Genomic DNA, 11,643 nt, shown 5'->3' on the forward strand with positions numbered 1-11,643 from the left:
CTTTATCGGATGGTTGCGCCCATGCCTGGATCCATTTACATGATCATTCTCTGGATGGCTGTGTCCATACCACGATTCATGTATCATTTGATAGAGTTTTCAGTTATGTATATGTATTTGTACTTGCTTGCAGGTTTTCCGACGACAGACTCCGGTTCCCCGCACTGATTCATAAAGCATTTCATCCCTCACTCTAGTTCGGCCTTCACGCTTTAGGGGGCATCTGTTACACAACATTTTGTCACTGTCCCTGTACTCCCCATTCCATGATCCTGGAGGACCTCTACAGTGAACCCTACATGCTTTCCCTTCATGAAGAAACTCCCATTGTGTCCCTCTTCATGAGCAAAACAATTCCCTTTTGCATCATTTCCCAAAAATATTATGTTTTTCCTAGTTTACAAGACCTGCGGTAACGACCCTTGTCCTCCTCGCACCAATATGTAGGGATTAAAACTCTCCCTCGTGCCGACCAGAGCGACTGAGATTTTTTTTAGTCACACCGATCCTCTTTTGGAAAGTTTTTAAATAAGGAGTTGAAGCTTCCAGCTCTAGAAGCTTCGTAACGGAAGTCTGGTAAATGGTTGAGCCGGATGGAGTCGAGGATGTCAGTTTGGGCTCCCCTCCCCTATAAGGATGGAAATACCTCAAGAGGTAAGACATTGTCCCATGAGAAGAGGAACCATCTCCCATCCATTCATGCTATATAAACCTCCATTTTTTCCAAGAACAAGCTAGTGTTAATGTTGGTGTGCTAGTGCTAATTAAGTTTGGAGTAAACAACAAGTTATTCATAGTTTTAGCTCTCTAGTTGTGTGTGAGGGAGAAGTGTGAATCTGGTTTAGTGTAAAGCCTAAAGGGAAGAGCCTTAAAACTATCATTGTTTAGGCCATCATGGAATGCTAACGGAAGTGTGTGGGAACTTGGTTTTGTCAGAGGAGAACAACAACGTCAAGACAATGGTTGTAATCTCTTCTTAATTTAATATATATGAAACTATCGATTGATTTCCTACATAATGTGTCATCTCACATGTTTATGGTTTAATTCTTCTTGACTTGTTAAGTAGGTTGAATTACAATTTGTCCATTATCATCGTTGTTGTTTTCTGTTGTTTACTTGTTTCAGGTGTTAGAAGAAGGAAACGGGAAATAGCCGGAGCAAGCAAGGTCATCACCAAATGGGATAAGCATACAAAGAGGTAGGCCCTATTAATTGGTTCTAACCTAAGTAAATCTTACATAGAACATCTTGGTTGTGGCTAGACTCACTATCGGGCTAAAGGAATTGTTTGTGTCCGCACTTATAATTTTACTTCACCACACTAGACATATCATAAATTGGCAATATTTACACATAACATGTAATGTGAAAAGTTTTATGAATATATTTATGAATTGATTCAATGATTAAATAAAATCTAATGGCAATTTTCTAATTGTGAAACAGGTTGAACTAGGCAAAGAGTTCCTGGTAGAACCTCTTCGTATTCTTGATCATAGTAAAACAATGTTATAGAGGTGAGCTATCACCCAGGTTAAAGTGCAGTGGAGGAAATTTAGCCTAGAAGAGGTCACTCAGGAGGATGAAATCTTTATGCGACATGCATATCTTGGAATATTCCAAGGGAATGAATGAATATCAAGGACGATGTTTCGCACAAGGGGGGAGGTGTAACACCCCTAGTTACTATAAACATTTATTATTTAGAGTTATTTAATTTTACCGTATGAGACTCTGGTAACTGAAATCTTAGAGGAAAGTGTAGTGAACTCTAAAGTGTTTAAGAGGCTTATTTTTATTTTTGTTTTTTATTAATAGAAAATTGTGACGAGTCTTAGAAATTAATGGAAAATACCCTAAATGAATTTTTAACTTCCATACAGTTAGAGACAATTATCTTCTCTCATTCCCTAGAGATAAAAATATCTCAGTGGGAAAACAAGGGGGTTGGCAAGAGGAAGGAAGGAAAGAGCTAAAGACACCTTGAGAGAGAAGAAGGAACCTAAACAAGACGCTGGGAAGGTGCGGCAAGACACTGTCGAGGAGTATTTCTTGAGTTGGACTTGAGCCAATGGAAAGCTCTAGGAACATATAGGAGTCTGTAAGTTCTAGGTTGGATTGGGTCTTGATGTCTATGAAATGACCTTAATAGGTCATTGTTGAACTCTCTGTCCTGGAAGTTGAGAAGCTCGAGGGGAGAATTGTACACAATAACTATCTTGTTGGTAGGAAGGAGTGGTATTTTCCTAATTGAGTTTTCCTGAGAGTACAGACTATTGTAGATAAGTGCATTAAATCTTTTTGGAGATTATGAGATTTTGTTTGTTGTTACAATTTTTTTTCCTAAAAGATTAATTTCTTTATTTTTTGTTTACTGTGAATAAAGAACATAATTTCCTTTCTAAATTTGGGAAAACGAGACTATATTTATGATTGTGTATAGTATGACCTTGTTAAGAAGGGTTTATCTGTATAGAACAATAAAATCTGCATTTTCTTTTCTGACTGAGGAGTGAAAATATAGCCCTGGTCTTTAGGTAGGAAACATCAGCCATAGGTTCTAGAATCTGAAGAGAAACTATGTAATAGTAGCAATTAATATGGGGAAAGGGCCACTAATTTTTGAAAGAAAAGAATTTTGTGATAACAGAGAATAGGGGAAAAATAGAATTCAAAAATTGGTTAAACTCCAAACTACAAACCAAAGTCTGTTAAGGAGTTGTCTAGAGTCTCGTAAGGGTTATTACATAAGTATCCTATGGGTAGTGGGAAGGCACTAGGTGACTAGGTCCCACCTTTCTACTGGATACTAGTGAATATTTACAGATGTAGTGGAGAACAAAAGGAAATATGAGAAAAACCCTTTTGCAATAACCTTATTATACAGAAAAACATATGTGTGTGTGTAAGCTAAAAAATAACGAATTGATTAAAAAACTTGTTATCGGGAAATCTAGTGTCTATGCAGAACTGCTAGTCCCACTAAGGCTGGTAGCTACCTTAGAAACAAACAAACTAAAACCACTTTCATTTTCCTTTATGAGAAGTAGATAAGAGGGGAATAAAGGAGACCAACCTCTGTCTTGCGCTTGGTTCCTTGCTTGATTCCTCTCCCTTTTGATAGATCTTTGCCACTCGCTTCCTCGTCTACCTAGCTTCAAAGAGCACCTGTGGAATCAAAGCAGCATAACACTATCCAAGAACAAAGATCTACTATCATAAACAATATAGGACCAGATATATATTGACCACACAAATGCATATATCATCGATCATACAAGAATGTTGAGGAAAACTTGAATAGCTTTATTAATAATCAAGAATAGCAAAGAGGATTACAACCAATTGTTCTGACCCAGCGTCATCCTCTCAGCAAGAAAGCCCTTCTTCACCTCATGAAAATCTTAGATCACCCAACACTATGATGTTGCACCAAGAAACCAGCAACACTTCCTTACAAGATACAAAATTCCAACCTTTGGATCTCTGGGATGAGGGATCCATATATAGATTTTTACAAGGGGGGTGAGTCAGATTTTGAGATTTGATTAGTGTCCTCTCTCTGATAGTTCTTGATTCCACTTGGAGATTGATTATCTTTTACTCATCCCTGGTCGAATGCAGAGAGGCAAGTGTCACAGGAGAAGTTTTTGGAAGATTCCATGATCCTCCACCTTGCAGATTGACCCTACCATTTGTCCACTCTCGCCCATCGCACCCCATAGAAGGGGTTTTCAGTATTCATCGCACCTCCCATGTGCATTTAGGTGGGATGCAACGTACTTTGACCATGGAGCAGGTGAGATGGTCCAATTTTGACCAGTTCTAAGTAGTTTTTCATGGAGAACTTCTGGGAGATGATGTAATCAGCTGACCTCGTTCTTTTAGGGGTTGGAACAACACTTTTAGGGACTTAAGAGCCCTTGGTTTATGGACATTTATGATTGGGGTTGCAGTGCCGAAAAATGTCTATAACAGTTGCCCCCTAAAGCATGAGGTCGTTAATCTTTTTTGATGTCGGGTGAAATGCTTTATCATGAGGATCCGAAGTTTTTTCGAGCTGGAAGGTGACCTGTAATAAGATACAATACAATATATTATCTTCATAATATTTTCATGATCTAGCTGAGGTGGGAATTCCCATGCTTAGCTTTATAAATTCATTTTCATGTACATAAGACAGAAAATCGTCTGTGTGCAGATTGATGATTTTGGTAGAGCCATCATCCCTTAGATTGGATGATTATCTGTGCAGTAATGATGTACATTTGATGTATTTATTTTCCTGAATATATATCGCAGCCCGGATGGATGAAACTAGATCCAGGGTCTTCAATCTCGTTCGATCTTCACCCAAAGTACAAGTCGATCCATGTGATAGATGTTCTGGAGTCGAACATGGAAAGACATCGCCTGATTACCAGCCAATGATGTAAATTGTTAACAGGCACGAGAGGAATCACCGATAATGATGATGACCCTCAAGGTACTATAGTACAATTCACGTGGTGTGAATAAGGGACTTGGCGTCGAACACCACGCAAAATCTTTTGGTTGAAGACCATTGATGTAAACCTATCGCCGAAAGTGAGAAACTTGCCATTGAGGCATGCAAGCTTCAAAGTACTGAAAGGGTTGTTCCTAGATCGACTTCCTGGATAATGAGCTGATGTCGACAAGAAGTGATTTGTCATAGGAGGGCCTTAGTGAATCCCACATCAATGACACGGAACAGAGAAAATGATTTTAATGGAGGTGAAAACGATCTGATGATATAAGGTTTAGGGTGGCGATCATGAAAGAATGGAGCGTAAAAGTATTGCAGTGGATGAGACACAGGTGAATTCTTTGAGCGACTTCTTTTGAACATATCGGTGACACTGACATGATGGATTGGTAGCGTTAACCCCAAATGTGGATGGTGTGGTGGACCAATGGTGATATGACCGGTGAACGGAACAACCCAACCCGACTCGGATGCAGAGTGAAAGTGTCATGTTCAAGAGCGACTTGCTACCAACAAAGTTTCTTCAAGTTTTCTTCCCAATTTTTCCCTAGTCATTGCTGACCAGTACCTCTTTATTTTTGTCAAGCTTGAGGAGGATAACATATGCTTTTTCTATAATTTGCCCTTCGAGCAAACCCATCGCTATGTTTTAATGAGCCTAGCGATAGTGAAACTCGTTCTTGTCTGTATGGACAAGTTTGTCGCTATTCGGTTTTAACGAGTTTAACGACAAAGATAACTCGATCCTTTTCAATTTTAGAGAGTCTAAAAAGTGACGTAAAGAAAACTCCAACAATGCTTTTTCGTCATATAATCCCTTAAGTCCAAAAAAGTATAAAACAATACAAAAGGGATGAATTTTCGGTAATTTTAACGAGCCGAAAAAAACAAGCGCTCGATATTTTTGTGTAATAATCCCTCAAGTCCAAAAAGATTAAAATCTAAAGGAGGGATAGCACTTCCGGTCACTTTAACGAGCTGGAGAGGCCAATTACTCGGCAATCTTTTCATATTTTACGAGTCAGTTGAAAAGAGCTTAAAGGAGACTCGTTTTTTGAGGAACGAGTGATAAATTTGGGTAGCAGCTAATTCCAAGTAACGTTTGGAATTTTCCAATCACGGCAGTGTCACAAGGATGGCTAATAGGATCACTCTTCGTAGCTGTTCCTCAAAATGGGTAAACAATCAAATGGAGGTGAATGATCGGCCAAAATAGAGCGGAGGTGATGATGAGAACATGACCAAGGCTTCAAAGGATGATGATAATACATTCACGATGGCTATTTACCGGAAATTGGTTCATTTTTTAATGAGCTTAAACTCTGGGGGAACGCTTTCTCATTGCTTATGTTTATTTTTTAACGAGCTTGAATTCCGCATTAAAACTGCTCGATATAATGGTCATTGATTATCTTGATTTTACCATTGACGACTTTTGTTCCTTCAAAGGTTGTACTGCCTGCTCAATTGCTTCATAAAACTAGTTAGAAACGAACAATATATGTTTGAAAAATGAGTCAAAACACTAATATTTTACTTGAATTACGTGAAAAGTAATTTAAAAGTGGTTTTTACCTCTCATTTTACCATTTCATTTGAACTTTGGTTTGTTGGAGCTTTGGAGGTGTTTTCCCCCTTGATTTTCACCAGCTGATTCCGAGAGATTCTGTGGACGATTCTTGGCATTGTCTAGGCCAGGTAGGAGCTAAACCTGAGCTCTTCAGTTTCATTCTTTCCTTTTTGAATTCTGAGCATGTTTTCTGGTTTTTCTGAGCCTCTGGGGTTTGAAAAGCTCGCCCTGGCTCCATCGCACCTCTTCTATATCGAAAGGTGCGATGCATGCTAGCTTGGCCATTTTCCAGTTAGCATGCATCCCACCCAGAACACTGCTGGGGGTGCGATGGCCGCAAGGAGGGAAATTTGTGCACAGTTTTTCATGGAAATTTTTGCCTGTTTTTCACCAAATCAGAATCCTGACTCTCCTCTTGTTTGTTTTCAGAGATTCATTGCAGCAAAATGCTTGTTACATGGTGAGAACATGAGCATGAAGAAGAGGACATGCTTTCTTTACATGATCCAGTTACGGTAAATGCACTGCGGAACTGTGGCATGTTCAAGTTTTTCCGCATCTCTAGCATGAGGCAGCAAATCAACTTGTTGCAATATTTTCTCGATGCATGGGATCCTACCACCCAGGTGTTCCAGATTAGGGGCAAGTCCATCCCCTTGACTGTCATGGACATCTATTTTTTGACCGGCTTATAGAGGCGGGGTGCCCCTATCTCATTATAGGTTCGGCCCGTGGGGGTGAATCCATGAGAGATTACATTCGTAGGTATTGCAGAGAGGGATCTTAGCTGAGTAAGGATGGCAAGATCAATATTTGAGATGTCACTGACAGGTCCTTGAGGCCCATTCTGTTCACTTTTGCTAGACTAGCTGGTAGTGTGGCTCTTCATGTGGCCAACAGGTCTTATATGCAGTATGCCTTAGAATGCCTGTTATAGACATTTTTGTACCTTACAGCTCTAAGCATGAAATGTCCATAAACCAAGGGATCCAAAGTCCCTAAAAGTGTTGTTCCTGCCCCTAAAGGAACAAGGTCAACAAATTACAGCTTCTCCCAGAAGTTCTCCACCAGAAACTACTCAGAATCAGTCAAATCAGGATCATTTCAGCTGCTCCACTAGCTACCTGCGTTGCATAGCACCCCAGTACACTAGCTAGGTGCGTTGCAACGCACCTAAATGCACTACCAGGGTGCGCTGAGCGGGAAATGCCAAATGGCAGTGTCATTCCGCGAGGTGGACAAACAATGGAAGCTTCCAGAATCTTCCTCAATGACACTTGCCTCACTGAGTTCGACCAAGGATGAGTAAGAGGCTCTCAGTCTCCAAGTGGAAGCAAGAACTAACAGAGAGAAGCCACAAGTCAAATCATAAGCTGACTCATCCTCTCTGCTTACATCTATATATGGATCCCTCATCCCAGAGATCCAGAGGCTGGAATTTTGTACTTTGCAGAGAATTGCTGTTGGTTTTGAGATTGAGATCAGGGCATTGGGTGATTTATGCTTTGTTGGAGGTGAAGAAGGGATTCCTTTGCTGGGAGGTAGATGCTGGATCGGGACTTACTTGGTTGTATCTCCTCCTGGATCTTCTTGTTATATCAATAAAACTATTTGAGTTTCTCCTACATGCTTGTGTATCAATGATGTTTTGTTATATTTGCATGTTTACCTTAAATCTGATCCTAAGCTAGTTATGAATGTAAATCTATGTCTTTGTGTAGTTTTCCTCTTCTGTGATCTTGCAGGAACTTGGTGAAGCTGGGCAAGTAAGGGAGCAGGTAGCTGGAAGCTGTCAAAGAGGAGAGTGATTGGATCAACGGACTAGCGCAAGACACAGGTTAGTTCATCCTATTCCTCTTCGTTTACATTTCATAAAGAAGAATACGAAAGTAGTTTTCCTTGATTGTTGCTAAGGCACTGTCACACCTTAGAGTGGGATAGGGGCGTTCTGAGTAGATACTTTTCCAAACAACAAAATGGCGACTCCGTTGGGGACCGTGTCTAGTTAGTTTGTTTGTTCTTCTCTTGTTGTTTGTTTCATAAACACGGAAGTAGCAATCGAACTGCATTTGCCATTATCAAATGCAAAGTAGCTGCTGCTTCAATCCACTCACTGGATTTGTTTATGATTTGAACAGCTGATCCACAAATGCTCTAATTGCCCTTTGTGATAGCTCTTAGTCCTCCTTTAAATCATCCCTCTGATTGTACCTTACTGATTTCTTTTACTCGGCCAAAATCCATAGATTAAACTGCAAACCGTGACCCAGAACCCGGATAGAAGTCTCGTTTCTGCCCCAGCGCAGGCTCTGTGAAGAGGTTCTACATTTCAACGCAGGTCCTGAGAGGGCTACCTGCACTGCAATTCAGTTTCTCTGTGCAACAAGTGCGCTGATCAGCCTTTGCCCTGTGCAGCTGAGGTTCTTTGCTTCATTTTGTCCAGTTTTGTCTCTGATTTTTGCAGCCTGTTATCAGTGTGTGTACCTTTCTGAAAACCCCTTTTCTTTGCCTTAATTCTGCCTCCTTTGTACAAAAATACTGTAGATGTTCTTTGTGTGTTTGTTACATCATTTACAGTTTTCCATTGAAAAGTAAAATAGTCATACTGTCGTCCTTAGATTTAGATCTGTCGTAAGTGTCGATTCTGATCTTAGGAGAAAGTTTGTTTACAGTTGACAGTTGATTAAACCTTTTACTTTTACTTTTGGTTTGAATTTGTCACTTTCTAGTGTCGAAACAAGTGTTTATTTCAAAATCATAGAGTGTCGTAATCTTCTCTACCTTTTTGATTTCGAAAAGAAGCTTGTTTGTGTTTTTCACTTGAAAGCAAATTCGGATTGTACATCAACTTTCTTTTTAGGCATCAATATTAAGAAAGTGAAAACAAATACATGCATATGTGCATTTGCATATTGATAGTTTGTATGGTTTGATTTAGGAAAAGTGCATTTATAGTGTGCTCTTTTCTCTTTGAGAAAAGATTGTGTCTTTCTTTTCCCCTTGTAGCTAGGATTTTCATTGTTGAAAAGGGATAAAAGCTTGCTTATCATCTTTAGATTGCATTTAGGAATTACATCTACATCTCATGGTGATCCAAAAAGGCAAACTTCTAAGAAAGATCAACTTAAAATAAATTGAATGAATCTAACAACGCTTTGGAACTTAACGCACAACATAGAGGTCTAGGCTAGAGACGTGTTCCGGCGTCGTAAAACCTGGTAACTGTTGTCCTCACTGATGGTTGGGTGATTCCTCCACTGTGAGACGATAAGTGCCAGTACGGATTGTGCTCCCACGTACCGTCGAGTATATATTGGGAGACCCCTATAGGCTTAAAACCTTTTATCCATAGGAAGCCGTGTCGGCCGCCCTACTGATCGCAATGCACCGAACACAACATTCGGGAAGATTGACTGCCATACCGTAAAAAGTATCTGCAGTTTTGTGATTAGTTTGGCACACCCTCTACCTAGATCTCCAGAGCAGTCCCTTTCGTTCCTTTTCAGGCTCCTTAACGGAAAAGGTCCATCTGAGCACTTGTCACTTCAGGCTCATTAAAAATCGAAGGAGACTAGAGTCATCTTTTGTTTTTTCTCGACTCTTTAAAATTGAAAAAACAAGTTGTGTCCAAGCATCGTAAAATTTATTTTAAACAGAATATTTATGCCCTTTTCCTACGTTGATCTTAGGTTGATAAAATGGAGTCTACCAACCAAGGAATTTCCCTTGGTGGAAATCCTAGTCCCTTCTCCTCTTGGGGAGATGTTGGTGCACCCCATATGGCCACATTGTCGCTTCCAGGACTGACAATTGGCTTGCCAGTTTGGCTCTTCTCGACCAATGTCGTTCAGAACACCACTATTCCTGAACAATTGAATCAACAGTTAGACCAGTCCAGAGTTACCCACCAACCTTCTACTTCCTCTAATTCTTCCTCTCCTCCTTCCTCTTCGCTTGATGGGGCTAGCAAAGCCAAAAGTCAAGTTCCTAAGGAGAAGAAGGAAAAGAAGAAGAAAGAGAAGAAGAAGAAGGAGCCAAAAGCGAATGGGGGCAAACGAGTGTCGTCTAACGAAAATCCACACACTGCACTGACCAGGCCTAAATCGCCATGTGTCATTTGCAAGGGAGACTACTTTCACAGAGATTGTCCTTGCATCCCTCGGATACTAAGGGACTGGTCTCCCCGTTTGCACAATCCGGTGTCGTCAACCTCTGATGACCATGTTGAAAGCACACCGTCAACTAGCGAAAGTGAAGTCCTAGGACAAAAAGGGAGAGCTAGATCTCCCTGTAAACTGTGCGAAGGCGATCACGCCATCCACCGTTGTCCCTTCTTAGATGAAGCTAAAAGAGTTTTGGATGATCGTCCGGTTTCACCGTTACGACTTCCTCCTGGATATAAAAAACTCTTGCCGAGTCCTTTGTTAGTTAAGAATTCAGCTGGCCCGCTCAAGTGGTCAGCTGAAGCGCCTGTCATTGAAGATGAACCAGCTAAATCCATACCCGACGAAAGTCAAAAGGTCGAGGTGGCAGTTGACCCAGTCTTGCCTTCAGAGGTTTTATCTTCGAATGACACAATCACTGGAGAGAGCAAGGATGACACCGTCCAAATTCTCTTCATCAACACAGACTCCGACGAACACGGGGGCAACCTACCCATTCCTTTACCGCAGGAAGGAAGTTCGTCAGAGCCGTACCCGGCCGTCTACTCGGTCCCACCTCCAAGCAACCTAGTTGTCTCCTTCAACTGGAATCAACTAGGCAGACCCCATTTACCAGCAAGCATACCATTCAGAATTATCGTCCAAATATATAGAATGGTCATGGCTGGTACCATCATAGATGAGGGGGCTTCTGTGAGTATCCTTTCCTCTATTGCTTGGAAAGCACTTGGTTCGCCATCGCTCTTGCCTGAGATGAGAAATCTGACAGGCTTTGATAAAGGAACCAGTCGACCTTTTGGGATCCTCCCCAATGTGCCCATAACATTGAAAGGGAAGACAGTTCAAATGAATGTAATGGTTGTTCAAGGACCCTTGGATTATAACCTACTCCTTGGACGAGACTATATTTATTGCATGGGAGCCATCGTCTCCTCTTTAGAGTAATGTGTTTTCCGCACGAAGGAAGAGTGGTCAAGCTCGTGGACCAGCTTTCATTTCCCGGATCACGCATCGCAAATAGTCATATACCATCCCTAAATGGTCTCTTCACGCAAGAAATGTCTCAACCCACGGTCCGTCCTCCCGATCAGCGCGAGTAATTCGGAGGGATATGACTGGAACCCAGGGGGCATGCGTCCTGGTCTGCTTCGGCAGGAAAACTTCGGGTATAGGGTAGGTTTCCGCGGGAGAATATGACTAGTCTATACCTCATCCGTCAGTGGAAGAGGGGTTATTCTAGAAAAAGATTCTCTTGTCAAAGTTATGTGAGTGGCGCTCATCTCTGCTCACCTTTGTTTATTTCGGTAGACATCGCCGAGGAAGTGTTTCATTTGTAACGCGAATGAGACAATCTTTGGTAACCTGAAAGAGGTAGGCCTTTCCTGATAGAACAAATGTTT

This window comes from Pinus tabuliformis, chromosome 6, assembly GCF_031772625.1.
Source record: "Pinus tabuliformis cultivar Carrire ecotype Pingquan chromosome 6, CPIR1, whole genome shotgun sequence".
Taxonomy (NCBI): Eukaryota; Viridiplantae; Streptophyta; class Pinopsida; order Pinales; family Pinaceae; genus Pinus; species Pinus tabuliformis.